Below are 25059 nucleotides of genomic sequence, written 5' to 3' on the forward strand. Positions count from 1 at the left end.
GGTAACGATCACTGGGGAACAAGATATTAATGAACTAAAAAAGGAAATCAAACTATAACAAAATCGCTACTCAATAGAAAACCCAAAGTTTCACCAAAATTTCACAACAAAACAAAGAAAAGAAAACCAACCAAAGAAAGTGGTTACGCTAACAAAAGAAACAGACAAACTGAATTGTCTAAACCAAATAAACCAAAATCAAAGGAAAAGTGTCCGCGTTGTGGTGGTGACACCGCTGTTACCCGGCTAGACTGGTGCGGCAATTGATTGCGAGGACATCGCCGCCGCAACAGTAACAGAGGGGAATGGAGAAAACAGAGGAAGACGGAGCGACTGCACCCAGGAAGGGGGTTGAGACCAGCGTCCTTCCAGTACCCGTCTCGGCGCACCGGTGTTCAACTGCAAGGCAGCCTCCCCGCCGAGCGCCAGAGGAGGGGGGGCTGCGGCTTTAACAGCCAAGCGGTGAATGCACAACGATCACGCACACACAGCGCCACCTCCCGATGAACGGGCACCTGCCAGGGTTCCTCCTCCAGCTGTGCTTATGGCCCAGCCCGCTCTGGGATTGCTAGCCGAAATGCTAAGAACTGCGAAGGACAGAGTTCTCAGCGTGGACACGCCAGAGGACAGAGTGCTGACTCCAGCCTGCGCTTGTTTTTAAAAGAGCTGCTTTCACTCTGCACTCTGGCGCAGGTGTAATCAGTGCGTTTACATGCAGAGCTTAATCGGACTAAGCAATAATTCGGTTTTCTCGTCCAATCAGAGTTCTCACCTTGTCCCCCTATACATGCAGCTGAGAAATTTGAATTACTGACGGGAACGTGTCCTCCTCCCAACAGTAGGGGGTGGAGTGAGCCTTTTCAGCTGGTCAGCTGCTTTCGGTTGACATATTACATCATTATGATATAGAATGATAGTTCATAATGTACGTGTTACTTACTTTGCAGATAAGCTGTACCCTATTTCTTGTGCTCATGGTTATCTTAAAAGATAACCATGAGACAAGAACATTGTTTACTGTTGGAGGGCTACAACAACACAATGTCTTCGATGCTACGCTTTGTGCCGTCGCCACGGACCCCAAACTCTCGTTCTTTTTGGATGCGGGTTCTGCGCAGACTGGTGGGAGAGTTTGTGTACAGGTTTTGCAAAGGAACGGTGTCTTCAGTTATACACACGCTCATAAAGTGCCGACCGTGGAGGAAGCTTGTGCCGCTGCACCCCGTTTCCAGCAGAATAACAGCGAAATTATCGAAATGAAAACAAATCAGAAAAACATCTCTTTGCTGTGCTTTTATTTACAAAGTTGAAATTCTTCTAACTTACAAAAAATGTGAACGAAAAGGTAGAAATATAAATACGAAGGAATACGTATTTGTTCAGGGGTGCGCAAAGCCGGAGCCCTGCATTTGCTGCGCTACCCTTTTTAAAAAGGTCTCCGTTGCGCGTTATTTTAATATGTCCATCTCTTTTAGAAGAGAAAGCATCGCCCCGGTCTCATCCTCTCTCCAAATGTCAACATTCTTATTCACGTTTGCCAGGTTGTTTCGCGCCGAAGGCAATAATTCAAATTTCTCTAGTACCATGTAAACGCACTGAGGGATGCAAAGATTGCACTCCGGCGCAGGTGTGATTGATGACGCGAAGGTGGGGGCAAACCCACCTAACACACAGTTAATTAATTAATTAATTAATTAATTAATTAATTAAAGTGCTTTTTGAACCTTTGGCCGCTCCGTAGATTGTGGAAACGGGAAATGAATTGACTCACAGTACACAGTCACACGCTTGCAGCCGGCTTGTAAGCACAACAAAAAAAAAGAAAAAGACACTGAGCGTAGATGAGCACTAGGAAGGACTAACATGGATAAGGCGTCAATTGTAAATGGAAAGTTCCACTTCAAAACCCTGCCAGATGGCAGTCTTGACAGGACAAAAGTGATATGCATTTACTGTAAAGCTGTATTTAGTTTCCACCGGAGTACGAGCAGTCTTACGTTTCACTTGTCTGCGAAGCATACAGCTGACGCGGAGAGCCCTCCGCCCCCTTCTGAGGTAAAGCAAACCACGTTGGATGGTGTGGCACGGAGACCACTGGCCGCGTCCACCACACGCCAACTTTCAACAGCGGGGGCTAAATGGGTGTGGCTACGGCTTGCAGGCCAATTAATGTGGTGGAGGACGAGGGTCTGCGCGATATCATATATATTATACTGACTATGGATGAATATGACACTGACTGGATGATTATGGCACTGACTGTGGATTACTATGGATGCTGAACAGCTGTTATAGGCTATACTGCCTAACTGCACTATATCAGTTGAGTCCTGTACTGTATTGCACTGCCCCCTGTTTAATGCACACTTTATTTATTGTTTTGATTTAATTTAATTGATTTTGTGCATCACAGTTTGATGCAATGCATAAGTGTCATCCTTTTGTCTTAATGGCTGCTGAAAAAAGGGGATGAATAGTTCAAGTTGGAGTTGAAAAGTAAAATAGAGAAATTTTGGTAGTACTAGTAATCATTACTATGTAATGTTACAGTTATGCCCATCTGTTATCTTTGTTGGGCTTGAGTTTATGATTATTTTTTTTACCCTGTGCATCTTTTGTTTTGTTAGTAGTACTTGTCATTGCTCCAACACGAATAAACATGCTGCATCCCACTAGATGGCGCATTTGCCTTATTTACAAGCACCACTGTCATCGGAGCTGATTGCTGACACTCTCAGCAGCGTGCATCTACTAAGGTCTACTAAGATTCCACAATCTATTACACCTCGTGAGCAAAACAGGCTACAGGTAAAATTAAACATCTTCAGTTGAGCAACTCAGGCAAGTTAAACTGATTTAAAAACAAACAAACACTATAATACTAGGAAAAGAATCCTCTATATGTCAATAAATACAACAGATTGAGTATTCATAAAAAAAAAATGCTTACTTTAAATAAGAAAATCCAACAAACCAACAAGTGCAACACTAAAAAGCAAACCAACAATCAAAATAGTGCTTAATTGCCTTAGTTTCGTCCCACACTTATCAGCTTAGCGACTAAGAATAACACACATTATTCACCTGGACAGAAGGAGGTTCTGAGGAACGTGTTGGTCCTGGAGCTTCCTGGTCAGGATGTTCGGGAGATCCCTCTGGCTCAATGTCTGGAGCGCCAACATATTTTAGAATTGCTCCTGCAGAGACAAAGCTCATTAGATCATCAAGCAAAGAGATCAGAAGCGCATTTTCCTATTTTATTATTACAGTGATGTTGCAGTAATATAGGAAATTTAAAAATTCATTTGTTTTTAAATTAAACATTATGGTTGCAGTGTCCCTTTAAAGCTTTTACCCAATTACAAAACTGTCATTTTTAAGAGTTTTTGGCATTACTTTACACACTGTACTTAGTTAAAGTAATAAAACTAAGATAAATGACCCACTACCACAATAGTCTAAAATAGTCAACACCATGCCAAATAAAGTATTTCCATAAACTATTTCTTTGAATTATAAAACAGTAGCACATTTCTAATTAAGGGCCTACAAAATACAAACTAAGCTTAGTAAATTCATCCTAAGTTAAGGCTAAAATAACATTAAGAGTCAAATATGTGAGAGACAACTTCCACTGAACAATAACAGGGGACTGACTACAACAACAACTACAACATGCCCTCCCTGTTAGAATGTGAATAAACGGGTGTGGAGTCAATCAGTCATTGCCATGGCAGGATAGGCCAACATGGCAGGACATGGTCAACTTTCATAAAACAAACAAAAACGCTGATTCATGACGAACAAATATTAGCCAGCCAGCTAACATTTATCCGACGCTAGCTAGCTGGCTAGCAGGACAAATAAACAAACTGGGGGGGGGACAACAGCGTTTCACCTCCACCTCTCCAGCCCACATCACAAACAAATAACTTACCTTTCCCCTTTGCAAGTTTTTCTTGATCAGTTTTCTTTTCCTTCCGTTTTTCCGCACCGCTGGGATAACTCCTTTTTGATGCCATTATGGTGTCTGTTTGTTTTTAATCCTCTCGCTAACGGGAACGAATGGTAGCTGTCAATCATTCACGTCATACCTGTCGGCGTCGCCGGCCCGCAACGTCACAACCTGCGTGACAGTGCGGCAAGCCCCCAGAGTCCAAGATGGCGTCCCATTCCTTTCAATGAAGTTGCTCACCCAGCGCATGGCTCCCAAAAACTTTTTGACTTCCGCATTGATGGGATAATAGAGCATGCGCAGTTGTGTCAGTGTGGAGACCTTCACTGACAGACGTGCGCGCTCACGAAACGTACAAAATTCAACATGGAAATCAATGTATTTTTTACGGAACAACTGACGATTGTTGTTTGGAAATTTTAGAAATAATAATGATGATGATGATGATGATGATGATTATGATTATGATTATTATTATTGTTATTATTATTATTATTATTATTATTATTATTATTATTATTATTATTATTATTATTATTATATTAATAAAATAGTATTATTATAATAATATACTATTATTTGTGTATTAAACAAGTGAGCAATGTGCCACTGAATAATAAATGATAATTCTTTGAAGCAACTCTCTTTGGAAAGCAGACAAAGTAATGAAATGATTGGTCTATTTATTTCATCAGAACTAAAAAAAATAAAAAATAAAAACTCAACGATCTTTAAAGTTCCTCCCTGAAAGTTCCTCCCTTTCTCTTGCACCTGTCGATGTGTGTAGCTAACACAAATTTGCAAATATTTTGTCGTCCTCATGGAATTAAACAGCACACTATGTTAATTTATCAGCGAGTGCTCTCTCTTTTCATGCAATTCATCACGCTTAACATGTAATGCTGAATCATGAAAGCTATGGAGCAAAAAATAATAATTACATAAACCACGAGTGAAATAAAATGTGTCATTCATTCAATAAAGATTTCATTCATTCATCTTCTATACCCGCTTATTCCTATTCAGGGTCACGGGGGTCTGCTGGAGCCTATCCCAGCTGTCTTAGGGCGAAGGCAGGGTGACACCCTGGACAAGTCGCCAGTTCATCGCAGGGCCACATAGAGACAAACAACCATTCACACTCACACCTACGGACAATTTAGAACGTTCAATTGACCTCACATGCATGTTTTTGGAGTGTGGGAGGAAGCCGGAGAACCCGGAGAGAACCCACGCAGACACAGGGAGAACATGCAAACTCCACACAGAAAGGTCCCAGGTCCAGGCCCCGGAATCAAACCCACGACCTTCTTGCTGTGAGGCGGCAGCACTAACCACTGCACCACCGACTATTTTATTGCTTAGTTGAAAATGCCATTTTATTTCATTTAACAAAGCATATCATTATTTCAAGATGCATTTAATTGTTTTGTGGTCCTGTGTTTTAGTGCTTCATAATTGTATTCTGTTGTCAAATTTGCCCATCAAAGTCAGATTAGTAATCCTGTACATCAGTTTAAGGAAAACCAATTCTAGGTAATGGATTGCAGATCTTGTAGTGACCTGTTACAATGGAAAGAAATGTATACATAATAAGTATGTCTGTGTGCCCGATATTTTAGCTAACACTAAACTTTATGCACAACTGTCTGCATTGTGCTTTTTCTTCGGCCACAGAGAACAGAAACGTCTGTAGTTCTTTGTTCACCCATGGTACAGTTTCATAAGCTTTTCAGTTTTTAATACGTGTTAATGTAAAAATCCACACGCAAGGCATTTAAAAATGGCGGTTTTGGTCTTTCGTGAAAGACTGCCTTTGGCCAATCAGTGTCCTGAACGTTGCTACGTCACCCTTATGGTCTCAGCTCTGCTCGCTTCGAACCCCAACGAGGCAGGTACCAAAATCCTAACCCCTGGGAACGTGACAATTGTTTTTTTCAATTGAAGTTTTCGTTATTTTGTTCGTTTTCGTTAACTATTATAACCGTGGTCAGGACCTCCAGTGAGAAGATCCACTGGAGGACATTTAGAGCAAACAGTCAGACAACAGCAGCTGAAAAATGGAGTTTGGATGCTTTCAGCTTCAAGTCGTGGACAGAAAATGATGCTCACACTGTCACACTGATGTTTTCTTCTCCAACCTTCTCTCAGCTCCAGAGGTTGGTGGTCTGCAGGAGCTTCTACAGCAGCAGAAGATCAGTCTGGAGAGGAGATGTGAACGTGTGACTGAAGGTGAAGAAGCAGGAAGTCAAACTCTCCTCAACAGCATCTACACTGAGCTCTACATCACTGAGGGACTGAGTGAGGAGGTCAACAGAGAGCATGAGGTCAAACAGCTGGAGACCAAGAAGACCAAGAAGACCAAGGAGATCCTCCACGACCGTCCAATCAGGTGCAGCCAGATCTTTGAAGCCTCACCTGAGCAGCAGGGACTCAGGGAGTCACAGTGGTGCTGACCAGGTCTCTGGGCTGGACTGGGAAGCCTTGGGGTCCCACTGGAGGAGCTGGAGGAGGTGACTGGGTCCAGGGAAGTCTCGGGGTCTCTGCTGAGGCTGCTGCCCCCGAGACCTGACTCCGGATACGGCAGTAGAAGATGGATGGATGGATGGATGGATGGATGGATGCCAGGTGATAGAACATTTCATAAAAACAGACTCTGCATTATAACTTCTATTACACTCTAAATAACTAACTCCAATAGAACTGCACTCATCCTTCTCTCACATTACATTGGATCACAATGACCAAACAACACAACAAAGACAATGATCCAACTGTACTGCCACGTCCAGACTCAGTGTAGGTCTGTAGGCCTCTTGGACCTTCATGTGAACCACTGCGTGTTGACTGGAGGTGAAACATGACTGACTGCTGTCCTCCTACCTGGACAATGCAATCTCACTTTCATTCTGCTGCAGATGGCCATTTTCATTTTACACCGTCCAAATTTACAGCTCAGGGCGCTGGGACGAATTCCAAATTGTGTGCAGATACAGGCCTACACTTCAAATAATTATGAGAAAAATCCAACGTAAAGAGAGCACTTCCATTAGGAAATAGTCAACATGAAATTTCGTCTTCTACTGACACCTGCTGGTCAAATTGAATAGTTGCAAATATTGTGAAGAAGTTGTCATCTAATTCTAATCCTAAACAATATGGCCATTCCAAGTCAAGTATTAAGACAATTAATCAGGTTTGTACTGCTTGATTGAACACATTCATCCCGTTCCAGTGCACTAAAACCCACTTCCTTTCAGGATCGTGTCAGCGAAGCCAAAACTTCCTTGAGTGACGCTGTTTCCCAGCATGCAATGCGAGCTAGCGATTCACAATACTATTTCATCACAAACATGAATGTAAAAAATAAAAAGGGACGAAAAATGAAACTTCAGGAACAGCAACCATTGCAATACAAGCAGAACTGGGCCGGAGTTTTATATTATGTACACCATAATACAGCCTTCTGGTGGACAAGCCATACTATTTAATCCGTGTCCTCCTATGGCACTTCCGTGGGTAGAAACTCGTCGTAGAGGTCACGTGCTGGGTGCTCGTCACCCCACCAACCACCTCGGGGAAGGTCTAACAGGAGAAGCTTGCTGGCGGAAATGATGCACTACAAGTGGATGTGACGCTCATGAGTGCGATGGATGAGGTAGAGCAATGCTCCAGAACCCGATTCAGACTACTCTCCCTCCACTTTTTTTGTTTTGTATGAGCGTTTAAAAAAAACAACATAATGATAATCGAATAAGCTTTAGTTTATTAATCAGAATTAAAACAAGTAGGTTTTGCCATTACAAGGTTGTAGTTTTGTTATAGATGAGTTCCTTTGTTGTAGTTTGGCGCTTGAAAAACTATATATGGGATGTACCATGACTTGAGGGATTTCCTCATCCCATCCCAGCTTGGTTCTGATGCTGAATGTGAATGTATCTTGCTGTACATCTCACTGAGCTCCAAGGGCCCTCTCCATAGGGAGCTGGTCTCTGTCAAGGTTAAGTGTTTTTACCTCTTTAGCTCTCTGCTCTTCAGGAATGGCGGCCAGCACCGAGCGATGATTGCTCACCCACTTATTGAGCTTAAATCCACCTCTACCGCACAGGTCTGTTAGCTGCTGGTACAGATGTATTGCTTGTTCCACCGTGCTGACGGCCTTTAGACAATCATCCACGTAGAAATTTTGACAAACAGTGTTTATAACCTCGGCTGGGAAGTCATGCTGATTGTCGTCGAGGATTGGGGCTTGGGGATGACACTGCTCCAAAGATGTGGACCAGCATCCTGTGCTCTTGTAGGTCCTTTGTAATGTCCCCATCTGGCCACCAGAGGAAGCGTAAGAAGTTTACATCCTGGTTGGAAACTCTTACTTGATGAAACGTTCCCTCAATGTCAGTCATGAATGCTACAGGGCCTTGGCGAAAACGAAGCAGCACACCTAGCAGTGTACTTGTCAAATTGGGACCCTGCAGGAGCTCTTTATTTAATGATGTTCACTCACTTTCAATCTCACAGCCACTAAAAAACCTGATTGTGATTGAGAGGTCCTCAGCAGCCAATCACTGTTGGGAGTCCAGCCTTCAAACACTCCTCCTGAATCCAGAGTCACATCTGTGAGCATCTGGAACTTTGGCCCTGATCCTCCACACCACACAACTTGGGATGACAGCGCCACCTACCTGTATCCTTTCAGCAGCCAGTCCCATGTTCTGACCCGTTTCCACTGTGGCCTGTTGTGTCATCTGGACCGGAGTCTGGATCATCAGTGTCCAGGTTCATGGAATCTGTCAGAGTGCCGCCGTCCTGTGATGTAATGATAGAGAATCACTCTATTTATACTAATGTGCAGAAACACTAGAGTGTCATTTCTTCACTGCTGTCAGCAACAAGCATTTGGTGTCACACTGGTGTACAACACTTATGGGCTAATTAATAAGAAATGACATATTTATGAATCACCCGCAATGCCCAGATTGTTGCTGCTTATCTGCTGATATGAGCCGTCAACTGTTGCAATATAGAACCACGGGCAGGAAATTACAATTAGTGTAGAGTGTATTATAATTTAAAAGTTTACTAACGGTAGTTCTTTAAAGAATTTAGCAGGGATGGAACAGGCTAACGTGACGACGTCACCTGTAACACGGTAGGAGCTCAACCTGCTGTCACGGCGAAAACACTGTGTTACGTCCCGTCTAGGGGGACCGAGACGCAACGTGTGGGACACCTTCCCCCACTCCCAAAGCTCATTAATTTTTCACTGCAGTTGGCAGTTTCAACATAAAACATTTTATTAATCAGTAAATGAAATAAACAAAACAATTTAACCGGTGGGCAGCAAAGGCTTCAGGGTGGGCCCAGGCCAAAATAATAAACCAAACTCCAACTAGCTCGCCTTAAGAACTAACTAAAGAAAGAAAGAGAAGCCAAATACAGAAAGGCTAACCTCCCTACATACTTAATAAACAGGAGAAAAGAGGGGACAAAGAAAATGGCAGCTCGCGGCATGCATTTGTTGTTTCGGCGTCTGCTCTATTTCGTGCGCGAGCCGCGAGCGATCCTCGTCAATAGTACAGGAAGTCGCTCAATAAAAACGAGAAAATCCGGTGAATTTTCAAAATAAACAAATTTCAAAATAAAAACCGAATGACAAATTCGATCATATATCATATTTGTATGTTATATTTGTCAGTACATTGTATCAGAGTGCGAGAGAGATTAAACACACACACACACACACACACGCACACACACACACACACAGGAAGACTTGATCAAAATACGTCTGTTTGATCCTAGAGATGCCGGTCAATGATCATTATGAAAGAGGTCTTGTCTTGAGATGGACACCTGAGTGCGTGTTTCTATTTATTTACACACACACACACACACACACACACACACACACACACACAAAAGTAAGCTACGGAGCGGGCTGGCTACGGGGCGAGGGGGGGCGATGATGAAAATGATTTTTTTAATTATTTTTTTTTAAAGAAAAAAAAAAGAAGCTCAAGTGGGAGTGAAAAGAAGACTGCAGCTGAGCAGAAGCGCTTGTCGACCGTCGCGGAGCTGTTCGCGTCTGGTGTGAACCAGTTGGAGCCTCGCTCACGAAATTCGTCGGCGCTCCGCTTCGCGGCGCTTCCGCTTCCATTGAAATGAATGGCACGAGCCGCGCGCCTGTTCGCGTCTGGTCTGAACCACTACATTCAGTGCCTTTACATGGCACTAGAGAAAATCAAATTATTGCCTTAGTCCGATTATGATCGGAGAACTCACGTGCGTGTAAACACCTTACTCCGATTATGATTGGAGTTTGAGAACTCCGATTGGAATCGGAGAACTCCGATTGAGACACCCAGATAATGCGATTGGAATTCGAATTTCTCTGCCATGTATACGCCTTAATCGGACTATTAACTGGACAATGCGAGTGCGGATGCGCCACGCCTCGCTCTCGCGACTCATGACCGCACAACTACGTTGTCTAACAAAACAGACGGCGCGAAACAACCTGGCAAACGCGAATAAGAATGCCGTTTGCTAAGCTATGTACAGACAGCACCACCGCTTGCCGAACAACATAGTCACACCGTTTATATGCAACAACTCGTCATCAATATCTCTAAAGTAGAAGTCAAGAACTTTTTTCAAAAACGATAACTAACTCAAACTTTTTTGTGTGTTTATAAAAACAAACTAAAACAAACTTAAATTGAAGTCATATTTCACTTCGTTTACGTCTGTCAAATGAATATTTGCCCAGGAAAATCTTTTAGTTTTACGCAGCAGCACCTAAATGCACGTCGCGTTCTGTGACGTCACCCCTCTTTCACAGCAGTATGTTGACGCGCGACTCGCGGCGGGAAAGTCTGATATGCCACAGTAGTGAACATGTTTATTGAGACTGGGAAGTAGACACGACAGTTTGACTCAGTTGACTCAAATATCCTGTGGCGATGAGAGTGGTTATGGCTATCTGATAAAGCAAGATTTAATATTGGGAATTTAACAAAATGAAAAGGAACCGACAACGCCACCCTGGGAATTTCACCCAGGGAGTTCTACTAAACACAAAAGTAATAATTAGGCACACAGGTAAGTTCTACGAGGAAGGAGTAGGAGACGTGGTTCAGAATGTTTAAAATATGAAACAAACTTTTATTCAACATTTAAAAATAAAAGGAACAAACAGACCAACACTTAAAACGGAGCTACTGAGCTCCTTATTCTTGGTGTAGAAACTGAGGCTTACCGATGAGGGGGCCAAACGGGGGAGGAACCAAAGAAAACAAGGAACACCCCACTCACACGTGACACACCTGCAAAGAAAGTGAAGTGCAAAAAAAAAGAAGAAAACAACCACAATCCCGGGTCACAGCACTCGAAGGGGCCCACCACCCGGGACACCGCCACCACCAGCAGCTCTCAGCGACTACAAAAGAAAAGATAAACAGTTGGTTACTAAAAGTTCCCTAAAATCTGTCAAATGTACTGAAATAGCAAGAAAAACAAACAAACAATGCAATTACACACACACACACACACACACACACACACACACACACACACACACACACACACACACACACCAACCAAGTTCCCACCAACCACGCACACGCATACATGCACGCACACCACTGTAGCTGGACCGGCGACTTGATAGTGTAACGTCTGCTGTCTGAGGGTCAGCAGTGGCGACGTAAGCAAACGAAGAAAAACACAACGAGAACGGAAAAACAACAAGTAAAACCAAGGCGGGACGGAAGCAACATGCACCGTCCACCGTCTGTACGGGGCGGCTAGCACAATCAAGTGCGGGCGAAGCGGCAGTGTTCCTGCACTTATCTTATAGGACCGAGTTTTGGGCCACAGGTCTTGATCACCAAGCGTCCTCCAGGTGAGGAGAACGAGGAGGCTCTGCGCAGCTTTGTGCTAGCAGGCGGCTGGAGTGTGCCGGTGAGGTGTTCAGGAAGCACTGTAAAAAGAACGGACAGGTGAGGTACTACGTACCTATGCTAATAAGCCATAATAATTTAAATGCTAAAATGTCCGCACCTGATCCTCTTAAAACTCGGGCACACAAATCGGATGTTCAGTGTCCCATTGACCACAATGGACCACTAAACGAAGCTTTTTAGAAGAATGCGAAATGAAGCCACTGAGAGCTAAAACAACATGCAAACAATGCCACAGTGCAGCTTTTCTCAAATGGGTCAATTTTGAAATCATTTTAATCAACTCTGTCTTCATTGATCAGAAGGTTTTTGCAGATTTGGAATTAAAAAAAATTTACTGCAGGAATCATAAAATCGTCTCATCAGTGACGTTTATAGAGCCATTAAAAAATTGAATATGTGCTGAACAGACAAACGGAGGTGTAAGAGGCCTGTGTGACCAGCAGGGGGCAGCAGAGGACCGACAGCCGCAAGTTCCTCCTCAGAGAGGCCTGAGAAGGTTCTGCATCTTCAGCTCCTCCAGGAGGTCCTCAGCAAAGTGTCAGAGTTTGTTGGTTTTTTACCTCGGTTGGCAGAGTCACAGTATGAAACTTGTAGCCAGGGGGCGCTGCAGCTCACTCAACACCTACAAGGTTTGAAAAGGATATTGAGTGGAATTCATCTGGAATGAAAAGAAATAATATCTGAAAAAATACAAACCAAATGTTAAATTTTGACATTTAAAAAATGGACAGATTCATTTACACCCAGTAAGATAAGAAGATATTTAGCTCTCAGCCAATTAGAGCTGCTGCTCCTGTGTGTGTGTGTGTGCGTGCGTGCGTGCGTGCGTGCGTGTGTGTGTGTGTGTGTGTGTGTGTGGATGTGGTGGAGATTTGCTCACTGGTTGTAGGAGAAAAGCTAATTGTTCATTGTAAATGTCTCTGGAACCCTACTCGGAAATCATTTTTCACATGGCAAGACAAGGCAAGGCATCCTCACAAGTTTCTGAGCGGACATCGCTGGAAAGTGGCAGGACAAGAGGTTCCTCTGCAAGAAATGTGAGAAGAGTTTGTGCTGAACATGGATGGCCTAAATGTGAAGGGGCTCCCCGATACACAGCTGGAGATCGAAGTGGCAAAAGCAATAACTGAGGTGTTGTAACAACTCCACTGGCAGATTAAACACGCTTCACAATGCTTCTGTGCTACGACTGAAAACCCTCTAGTGAACCAAAATTGATTAATTAATTCCAACATCCCCCCTTTTGACACATGGTCTAAACCGTGCGTCAATTTAGCAAAATGTGAAAATAAATGTTTTGGCAGACACGGGTTACCGTTTGGTCCCACCCAAATGTCAGTAACGTGGTCCCAGCATGCGCCGGCGGAGCGCCAAGCGGCCTTCTCCTTCGCTGTGGCGAGGGACTGCATTTCAGCCAGTGATGCATCAGCCTCCTCAAATGAGGCTGTCATCATCGGGGCTGACGAGGGTGGAGGCTGCCTCGCAGCGGACTTTGCTGCCGCGTCAGCTCTGGCGTTGCCCTGGGAAACAGGGTCACGAAGGTTAGTGTGAGCAGAACATTTACACACTGCTATTTGGGAGGGCAAAAGTATGGCTCGCAAGAGGTCAGCAATAAGCACATGATTCAACACCGGCTTCCCGTCTGACTTGAGGAAGTCCCTGCATTTCCACAGTGCCCCAAAGTCATGAACGACACCAAACGCATAACGGGAGTCTGTGTAGATTGTGACAGACTTGCCCTCTGCAAATTTACACGCTTCAGTTAGCGCAACCAGCTCTGCCCCTTGTGCTGAGAGGTGACATGGAAGGGAGTCAGAGCAGATGACCTCCGAGTCGGAGACAACTGCGTAACCAACTCTGTTGGCGCCTTTGTCGTCCCGGAATGCTGAACCATCTGCGTAGAAAACAAAATCAGCATTAGCAAGGGGTTCGTCAGGTCAGGTCAGGTCGGGGGGGAGAAAATTATGTCTAGCTCTGCTATGCAGTCGTGTGTGGGTTGGGCACGTTCGGTGCCCTGGCGTGGACAGCAGCGTTAACTGCTCTCAAATGTTGAACAAACCTCCAGTCATCACGTTGAGGAGGAACTCTGGCCTTTTTTACAGGGAACATGGGCGTGCGCACTGGCGAGTCGGGGCATGGGACAATGACACCTGCTTCGAGAAGAGAATCAAAAACAGGAGTGATCCCTTCAACAGCTTCTGGCTTCAGAGGATATTGCGGCTGGTTGGGCCGAATATCACTTTTGGGTGTGATCTTCACCGGTTCGGCACCTTTGATCAGTCCCACATCGTATTTGTGAGCAGCCCACAGTGAGGAGGGAACCTCACTCAGTTCCTCAGACAGCTGCAAATTGGGAGCTTTCATGAAGTGAGCATCACCCGGCACCTTATCGTTAGCCGCCACTATCAATTCTTCTGGGGCCTCGAGGGGAAGCAACCACTGATAGACATGCAAGATCTCTTCCCAACAAATTCATCGGACACACTTCTGACAATACAAAGCTGTGTTTAATTTGGTTTTGTGATGTGCATGTCTCGTCGCCGTAGTCAATACAAGTAAGTGGAGTGGTGAGAGGCTCTCTCTTCTTCGTTCCAGCTGCCCCGACAGAATAAACATATCTCCCACTTTTTTTTTTACACTGGGGAAGTTCTTCTGCACGAAGGAGCGACAATGTTGCTCCGCTATCGGCTCGGAACGTGATATTTTTACCCATAATTCTAAAAGTGACCCGCGGCAGTTTCTCAAAAGCAGCTTCTTTATACAACGTGTATGTGGGAGGAGGCGGCACGTGACGACGCTCTAAACCTGTCAATGGTGCTCAAAATTTGGTCACGTAAATCAACCTCGAACTCTGTGTCAGTGTCAATGCATGTCTCACCGTCAGGCTGAGAGCAATCAGTCGAACCTAAATCATTGTCAGAAGAAAAATCATCATCAACATGTAAATCAGTATACGTTTCCGAATAATCAACATCAGAATATGAATCAGTGTACGTGTCTGCAGGGGAAAGGGAAGTTAGAGGGGACAGCAAGCATTTCTTCATTGCAAGAAGCGTGTTGCATGTGTGTGTGTGCATCACTTCCCTGCGAAGACGCTGTAGGCCGGGGGTCCGTCTCGCCGGGTCCATGCCATGTCCCGCACTCCACTCTCCCCCCTCAGCTGCTCCGAGTTGGATCCTCTTTTCCGGCCCTCGCGATCACTCTCTTGGCTGCGGTGGGCATGGTTCTGCCCGCGGTGTCTTCCTTTGTCAGGGCATTCTCTGGCCCAGTGACCCATTCGGCCACAGATGTGGCACGCCCCCTTTTCGCCACTGTCTCCGCTAGTCGCCCTTCGTCGGTTGTCGTTGTTCCTGTAGGGCCGTCTCGCCGTGTCACTGAGGTGCTTCATCATGGTGAGGGAGGCACGCTTTATCTTCTTGTCCTCTGCATCGCTGGCCTCCTGCAGAAGCCTCTCAGCGTGCACTGCATGACGTCGGACCTCTGTCAGCCGGGCATCTTCAATCCCCACGCAGCAGCTTCTGTTAACTGCTTTGGCGATCTGGGGGAGCAGCCCTTGTCTGAAAGCAGTGATGAGGCTGGCCGTTTGGTTGACGGCAGTCCTGATGAACGTGGCGACGCTGTGGCGTCGGTGCTGGAGTGCGCAGGGTTGTACGGTGGTAGCGTTGGATGAGGGCAGGCGGGAGGAGGGAAGACAGGCATGTCCAGGAGAGGGTCCCTCGGGCCTGTAAGAGAAGGATACAGACGATTTGGTGCATTTGAATGCTCGTGTGTGAGCGGCTCCTTTTCTCCCTCCTCTGGGGAGTGTGTGTGAGTGTGTGCACCCTCTGCCGCTATCTCTGTCACCCCTGTGCTCCAGCGCCCAGCGCTGTTCACACGTTTGTTTTTGTTTTCTTTACTTGTTTCCTGTCCCTGACCTCTGCTTCAGGTTTCCAGAATGAAAAACACCTTTCATGATCTTTGATGATTTGAATCTCCCACCTGTTTGGGTTTTTCTTTTTTGTAACCTTTCCCTCTGCTATCTTCAATTTATCCCAGAGGTTTCTCAATTCCTCCAAACTCAGTGATCCCCCTGCTGGGAAATCATACTTTTCAACCCAAATTCCCAACATGTCAAGACAATCTGGACCATATTTTTTCCTCATGTCGTCCACAATTGGTCCCCCCTGGGGAACAGCAGCAGCCACTTTGCTCTGGTTCTTCCCCAGCACTGTCTAGCTAGACTTATTACTCTGACTTTTCACTAAGTTTTCACAAAATTCCAAGTCAGAAAATATACAGGCGTCCCCGTGCACCCCTTTTTCTTACTCTGGAGCAAAAAGGTGGAGAAAAAACTCACCCCTCTGGTAGTTTACCTACCAGAAGCTTCCGGCTCACTTGTGGAGCGGGAATTTCAGTGTTGATTCAGAATCAACACCGACCTGACAGGCACGGTTAACGTATGCGCTCCGTCCTGCCCCGGGACCGTTCGTAGACGACAAGGAAAACAACCCACTGGTCACTGATATGTCTGAGACAAGAACAATTACTTCTCACCCGATCTCTGAATCAGCACTTCCCTTCCAGGTTCGCTTGGATAGACGTGAAGCCGATCAGATCCACTCTTAGACGCCGATCCTCTCATCTCCGAATGCTTGGTTCGAGGTAGAGGGGGAACGAGGAGTTCCACTGACAGGTCTCCAGCAATCCTGTTCGTGACGCCAAATTGTTGTGGAAAAGAGCGAAGATGCCGATGCAGGAATACTGGGATAATAAGTAATTTAATGAACAAACAATAAAAAAAGGGATCGGAGCTCCGAGGCACAAAACACAGTAAAATGGGAGTGCGAGTGCAAGGTGGGAAGGAGGAAGAAGGTCTCTTATACACAGGACAGAGAGAGACAAACCAACGACTATACGATAGTTGACCGATTTCACAGCTCATATCCTGTACAGGGAGAGGACGAGCACATCAGTGGCAGGCCATAAAACAAAGTGAAATACGATGCGTATATGTTAGCCTAGGATTCTAACAGTTTACACGTGCTACTAGTGATCATACAATATAAACCAAGGTAAAGAATAACACAAGAATACTCTATCATGTTCGACCCATCTTAATAACCGAGATTTTTTTTCCAGGTGCGCTTTGCTCATCTCTTTGTACCAAATATTTAGGGGAGTTTTTATAACATCACATAGGTTATTAGAGTATATAGTCTTGAAAGCTTTGTCACCCAGCAGAGATTGAAGTGGGATATCTAGTTGGTCAAATTCTAGCTCCTTCCATTTTGCATCGTAACCCGCCCTGCACCAGTAGACTATATACTGCAGTTGTGCTGCTTTATAGTAGTCCTCCAAGCATGGGAGTGACATCCCTCCCTGTTAAGTGTAATGTTTTGTAGCGTACCCTTGGTTTCTTGTTCTGCCATATGAATCTAGAAATGATCCGATTCCATTCACTGAATTTCTTATTGGGTATTTCTACAGGTAGCGATTGGAGTAGAAATAACAATTGTGGTAAAATAACCATTTTTTAAGTATCTATTCGGTTGTAAAAATCAAGTACTAAGGGGGTCCAACTATCCAGATCATTTTTAATTTTGGTTGTGATGCTACCGTAGTTTACACTATATAAATCTTTGGGGGTCTTGGGAATATGAAGACCTAGGTATTTGAAAATTCTGGTTTTCCATTTAAATTTAAAGGACTTACGTATGTTTTCTTGAGGTATGTAATTAAAAGTAAGAGTTTGAGTTTTCTCTATGTTCAATTTGTATCCCGAATATGAACCACATTGGTCGAAGTAGGGCATTCATTTAGGGAGACTGGTATCCGGGTCGGATAAAGTCGTCAGGATGTCATCTGCATATAAACATGTCTTATATTCTTTCCCCTTGAATAGTATTCCCATGATTTCTGGGTCTTCCCTAATCTTTTGAACAAGTAGCTCTATAAATAGAGCAAACAAGATGGGGCTCAGTGGGCAGCCCTGTCAGCAACCCCTCTCCAAACGGATTGTACCTGAAAGACTGCCATTTATTCTGATCCGGGCCACAGGTGAATTTTAAACATTTTATAACTGTATTGTTAAAGCCAAAACGTTGCAGGACCAGGTATAAAAATTCCCATAGAACAGAGTCAAAAGCTTTTTCTGTGTCAAAGCTAATTGCTAAGGACATTGTGTTTCCTTTGCTCATTATATGTAACAGATGTATAGCTCGCCTAACATTGTCTTGTGTTTGTCTATTTTTAACAAAACCTGTCTGGTCCGTGTCAATTAGGTTAGGGATAATATTTTCTAGTGTGTTGACAATAATTGAAGTGAAAATTTTATAATCAGTGTTTAAAACTGAGATAGGTCTGTATGAGCTGCAATCTGTCCTATCTTTCCCTGGTTTCAGTATTACAGATAATATGGCCTGTTTCCAAGATGGTGGGGTCTCGCCACCTTTTAAGACATAGGTAAAACAATTTAATAAATAGCAGTGGGGTCACAGAGTCCCTAAAAGTCTTAAACCATTCTGCTGGTAGTCCATCTCCCCCGGCTGCTTTGCTTGTTTTCAGTTTAGAAATTGCCTTGTCGACCTCTGCATTTGTAATCTCTGTAGTTAAGCACTTATTTTGTTCTGTGACAACAGATGGCAGGTCTAGGGATTTCAAAAAACTGATTGACTGTTACTGCTTCTGCTAATTCGGGTTGAGTGTATAAATTCCTGTAGTATGATTCAAAAGACTTATGTAGACTGTTGTTTTTTAAGTCTCCAGGCTAAGAGTTTTTTAGCACGGGGTCCATTTTCATAGTGGGTTTGTTTGATATACTTAAGTGTAAGTTCCTCCTGGTCGTTCAGTTTCTTATTTAGTTCTGATTTTACTACGGTTATTTGTTCCAATAAGGTGGGGTCGTTAGTCTCTACATGCTTCCGTTCCAGTGAGTCTAATTTACTTGTCAAGTCGTTAAGGTGTTTAAGTTTTTCTTTTTTCCTTTGTGATGCCCAACTTATAATCTTCCCACGCAATACTGCTTTTCCAGCATCCCATAAAATACTCTGTGACGTCACTGTGCTACCGTTAAGGTCTGTATATTCCTTCATTTCTTTCCTAATGTAATCTTCAAATCGGGTGTCATTTAATAGGGAGGTGTTGAGTCTCCAAATAGTGTTTTTGTGTGGGACACCTACATTTATTTTCACATATACACCTGAGTGATCTGATATGTCGCTAACAGCAATTCTACAATCTAAAACCCTGTGTCTGTCTGTTCTGAACATAAAGAAATAATTGATCCTCGAGTAAACTGAATGAGGGTGAGAGTAAAAAGTCAATTGTTTAGTGGATGGATGAAAATCCCTCCATACATCAAACATACCAATCCTTTTAATCATCTTCTTAATATTTAGTGACTCAGGATTTGTTTTCTTTGTCGGGTTTGATGAGTCTAGAGTGGGATGCAGCTGTACATTCCAAGGGGACTCGTGCCACGCAAAGCCTATTCCGACCTGGCGATCCTGTTTGAATCCATTAGCAACCAGCTACATTACCCCGGGCAGCTTCATGGGTACAGGTGGATGTATGCTAAATGCAGAGAAAATGGACTGCGTGTGAGAAAAGAGTCTGTGCGTTTGGTTTTGAAGGAGCTGGATCCAAGAGGAGTGTCATTAAGGCAAGCGGGGCGTCTCAGACGGAGGAATTACTTCTCAAACTTCTCAACTTCATCTGGCACCTGGACTCAGATGATGAACTGAAGCCATATGGTATTTGTGTGAATGGATGTATCGATGGCTTTTCAAGAAAAATAATCTGGCTCAATGCTTACACAACAAGTAGTGACCCAAAAGTAATTGGAGGGTGCTACATAGAAGCGGTACAGCGTTTTGGGGGGTGCCCTAGAGTTGTTCGAGGCGACCTTGGAACCGAAAATGGCCATGTTAGAGGCTTCCAGCGTTTCCTCGTCCCTGTTCAACCAGACGACACCCTCGATAGTTACTTGGAGGGGGCCAGCACCGCCAATCAAAGAATTGAATATTGGTGGGGTTTCCTGCGTGGCCAGCGCATGGAGTTCTGGTTAGCCTTGTTATCAGACCTCAGAGACAACGGGCATTTTGATGGCGAGTTTCTGGACAAAAGTCTCCTGCAGTTTTGTTGTATGGGCCTCCATACAGGTGAGTTCATGAATAATGTTTTATTTTCATTTTGTGCGCATGTGTATGTGAGTGAGAGAGAGGGGAGGGAGGACAGAAACGGGAAAGGGGGTGTTGGGAAGACAGACAGACAGAGACGGGAGGAAAGGAAAAAGAATGCTAAAGAGAAGGGGTAGAAAAGGGAAAGGAACAGAGATGGAAGGGGAGAGAGATGGAACAGAAGGGTAGAAACAGAGAGGATAAGAGATGGGGAGAAAGAGAGGGGGAGGGAGGGATGAACAGAGACAGGGAGGGAGGGAGAGGGTGGGGTTGCTCATGTATGAATGCTGTAATTTAGTGTTTTATTTCTGTTCTGCTGGCACAGCTCTTCCTAAATGTATACATTTTCTACAGGATGAGTTGGATGACACTGCACAGGTGTGGAATGCACACAACATCAGGCCATCAAGAAACCTGAACGTCCCCATCGGTCGGCCTAATGTGATACATGCTGTTCCTGAACTTTACCGAACAACATATTTTCTCTCCCCTGTTGAAGATGAACACATTCAACTGTGCAAAAATGAATGTGTCTTTCGGCTGGCTGTACCATGTAATCCAGATATTTATGAACTCTGTATCATCTTTATGGCTGAGTCCCATCTTGCTCCACCAACAGATCCGTATCAGGCTGTGAACTTGTATTTGCACCTAAGAGAGGCCATCACTGCATCTCTCTAAACCACCCGACCCTCTCCACAGGATGGACACTTATTCCACTGCAGTGCGCCTCCCCCTGACCCTATCCAGAGAATGGACACTAAATTGTTGTGAACCTCCTGTTATTTTGTGTGTTGTTAAATCTCTAGTGTTCCTTTTAAAAATACACAGGGATATTGGTTATTTACTGCACTGCTTTGTTTCTGTTATTTCGCAATCCTTACGGTGATGCTATTTACTGAATTTACTTTTTGACCTGAAGGTCGTGTGTGCAAAGAGCTGTTAAATAAAAGTAGCCATGTGAAAGAACTTAACTATGTTCAGAACAAAGTTGTTGAAACATTGAGAAACACAGAAGCACAAGGTTACTTTAAGATTTACTTTAATCATTCTTCACTTCCATGAATTAATGAACATTAACGTGATTCTTTAAAGTCAACAATTCCTGAAAAATTAAACCGGTGTTGGACAACTCGTTCTGAATGCTTGGTTCGAGTAAACAGATGGACCTGTAAGCAGTCATTTTCAAAACAACATTTTCACTTTCAACAACAAAAAAAAAAACACCCTCATAAAACTCTGCTGAAGCATTTACTATGGTATGTGTAACTATGGAAGCAGATAGTTACCATAATCCAAATAAAAATGCAATAGCAGAAATGCTTTTAAATTTTAAGAACGAAGCTGCATTATTGGACTCATAATTAAAATGGTTAATAAGTCATTCAATCTGCATTTTCATTTTCTTCTTCAAGAATGCTCATTCTTGTACTTAATTCAAATGAAGGAAAACACATTTGAGATTTAATTTTCAAAACATGCACCAGCAAAGAGTTACCAAAATTCAAAATTCAAAAATGAAAAAGCAATAGCAGAATGCTTTTTCATTTTAAGAACAAAGCTGCATTATTTGACTCATAATTAAAATCATTAATAAATATTGCTATATGCATTTTCATTTTCTTATTCGTGTCGCACCTTTTATGACACAATCAAAAAGAAAACTGAGGGCATTGCTTTTTAATTTTCGTGGTCCTGCCCTGCACAAGAGTTACCACAACTCGAAAACGAAATCGCAATCTCAAAGTAAGCGCGCGGCGCAGGAAAGTGACGTCAGCAGCTCTCCACCTCCGCTGTGGGTATGGCGGTATGGCGCCAAGTGTCATTTGCCTCCTGTCATGTGTAAATTGTAATGTTTGTGAATTTAATAAAGATATATATATATATATATATATATATATTTTTTTTTTATTTACAAAGAAAAGAAAAGAAAAAAAAGTATGGCGGTATGACACCACTTTGCCATCGTTACTTCTTTCACGTCATTGAAGTTGCCGGTAATCGAGATTTAAATCGCAGAAAAACGTGGACCACTGACAGATCTCGCACCAGCATCTGCCACCAGTCGACGGATTGATCTGTTGCTTCGCATCCTTCGTCGGATGGACTGGTGGCCGACGCCGAACAGCTGTTACTCCACCCATGTAACAAATAGCTTTAGCTTTGATGTTGTGCTGGTGCATCAAGGTGTTCCATAACTGACAACAGGTTGGCTAGGGCAACCTTGTTTGCGTCCGTATCTGGGACGGCAGAATACCTGCTCAACTCGGTCCCGAGCATCAGATTCAGATACACTATTCAACTCCACCTGGGAAGCTAAATCCAGCAGGGTTTGAACAATTGTGTCAATGTGCGGCATGCTCAAATCTGTCCGACCAACGAGATCCGTCAGTGGTCCACGTTTTTCGCCGATTTAAATCTTGTTTACCGGCAACTTCAATGACGTGAAAAGTAACGATGGCAAAGTGGTGTCATACCGCTATACCTTTTTTTTGTTTTGTTTTGTTTTTTTAAATATACAGTATATATATACATTTATTAAATTCACAAACATTAGAATTTACACATAACAGGAGGCAAATGACACTTGGCGTCATACCGCCATACCCACAGCGGAGGTGGAGAGCTGCTGACGTCACTTTCCTGCGCCACGCGTTTACTTTGAGATTGCGATTTCGTTTTCGAGTTGTGGTAACTCTTGTGCAGGGCAGGACCACGAAAATTAAAAAGCAATGCCCTCAGTTTTCTTTTTGATTGTGTCATAAAAGGTGCGACACGAATAAGAAAATGAAAATGCATATAGCAATATTTATTAATGATTTTAATTATGAGTCAAATAATGCAGCTTTGTTCTTAAAATGAAAAAGCATTCTGCTATTGCTTTTTCATTTTTGAATTTTACATTTCATATTGAATTTTGGTAACTCTTTGCTGGTGCATGTTTTGAAAATTAAATCTCAAATGTGTTTTCCTTTTTCATTTGAATTAAGTACAAGAATGAGCAGTCTTGAAGAAGAAAATGAAAATGCAGATTGAATGACTTATTAACCATTTTAATTATGAGTCAAATAATGCAGCTTCGTTCTTAAAATGAAAAAGCATTTCTGTTATTATATTCTTATTTTAATTTGGATTATGGTAACTGCTTCCATATAAAACAAATACATCCATAAATATATACAATGTGAGAATTGTTTCTTGCAAGAGCTGTACTTCAACCCATGACCATCGATAAAAATGTACACATCTAATCGTAAACAATCTGCTGCAACCTGAATTTCCACTTCTGTGTCTATAAGCCAGTCACAGCTTGACTGATGGCTCTGAAGAAGCAGTTTCCATCAGCCTCTACATTCTCATTTGTACACGGCGAACCTAATGGGCCTTTGCAATCAGAAATTGGAAAACTCGCACGGTCCAAATGAATCTTCAAGTTTTTGCAAAGGTCTAAACAAACATCAACATCAAGGGGAGAGAAGTTACACTCTTCATTGGTCACAGCACTGACAAACTCTACGTCAGAATTATCCATGTCAAAGTGAGGAGTTTTGCTCTTCTGAAGTGACTCACTGTTGCCAGCTGGTGCTGGAATTTTAAACCGTGACCGGTTTCGCCTTGATGAAAAGAACCATGCAGAACCTTGGCTAATCTAATACCAGTGCCATGATCTGCCACTGCATCTTCACTAGTACTAACTGATGATGGATCACAAATCACATGTGCGAGGCGTAGAACGAGCGGAGCAGTCAGAGGCAACAGAAGAAGAAAGAAAAGCCTCCTTAGCTTAGTCGATCTTCTGTGTTGCCTCCTGGACGGTGCTGGCCTCCTCTGGCTTGGTGCTGGCAACCACGGGAGCCACAGGAACCACGGGCACAGCTCTGGTCATCTGTGGTGTCGCCTCCACCTGATTAAAATAAGAAAGATGTGATTTTATGCCAATAAACATAGAAAGGAAAACACTAGGCTTTACACGATCACGATTTTTGTGCCGATCACCGATCAGTAATTTTAAATAAACTGATCACCGATCACCGATCCGATCACGTTAGGGGCAATAAATACTTGTTTCTGTACACCCCTTGCCTTCTCACAAGCACCGTCTAAAGTTGTTTGCTTTAGCATCCGTTTCAGAGTTTGCTTTTCTTTTTCTTTCTCCCCGCTGCGTTTCTTAAACTCGACATGCTCCTCCGTGTGTATCTTTTCCAAGTGCCTGATTAAATTTGTGGTGTTGAAATTTTTTGCCAAAGTTCCCCCGCGAGGTACTGTAGCGTTGCATATATTGCAGATTAAAAGAAACTTTATTGTCCGTCACATAGCGACAGTACTCAAAACAGGAAGAGGCACGAAGACGAAAATTAAGGTTTTTGAATCATGAATCATTCGCTCTCGGTGTTATGCCCCGGCCTAGGGGGAACCGGGACACAACATAAAGGCCCCCCCCCTTCTCCCAGCTCTCAAATTAGACAAAGGTGCTTCGTCCACAGGATGTTTTTTATTAAACGTCACCATCATTGCACTGGCGTCAGGGAGGGCATGGCCAAAACAACAAACAAAATGGCTCTCTTATGGATCTTACCTATGAAGAAAACAATCAAATAAATGACAGTCAAACTAACCTCCTTAACTAAAACACAGGAGAAAAGGGTCACAACACAAATGGCTTCCCTCCCCTACGGGCTACGTGGACACAAAGGGAACTGAAATAGATTACAAAACAGAATTGATGGCTGAACACAGAACACTGCTGCTGCGGCACATGGCCTCTGGTTGGGAGCTGGGAGAAGGACAAAGAGACCGAGGTGTTGAAGTCCTCCTCCTTAAATATTGGCACCAGCCAATCACCTTTCCGCACCTGGAACAAGCAAAAAAAAGGGAACACAGGATCTACTGCGCCATCTAGTGCCCAAACGGACACACAGCAGACAAAAGGAACTGACAACAATGGAAACCCAAATCTATACATTTACATAACACTCGGATACAA

The sequence above is a fragment of the Nelusetta ayraudi genome, unplaced genomic scaffold (assembly GCF_046127955.1).
Source record: "Nelusetta ayraudi isolate G7.1 ecotype Tasmania unplaced genomic scaffold, CSIRO-AGI_Nayr_v1 ptg000045l, whole genome shotgun sequence".
Taxonomy (NCBI): domain Eukaryota; kingdom Metazoa; phylum Chordata; class Actinopteri; order Tetraodontiformes; family Monacanthidae; genus Nelusetta; species Nelusetta ayraudi.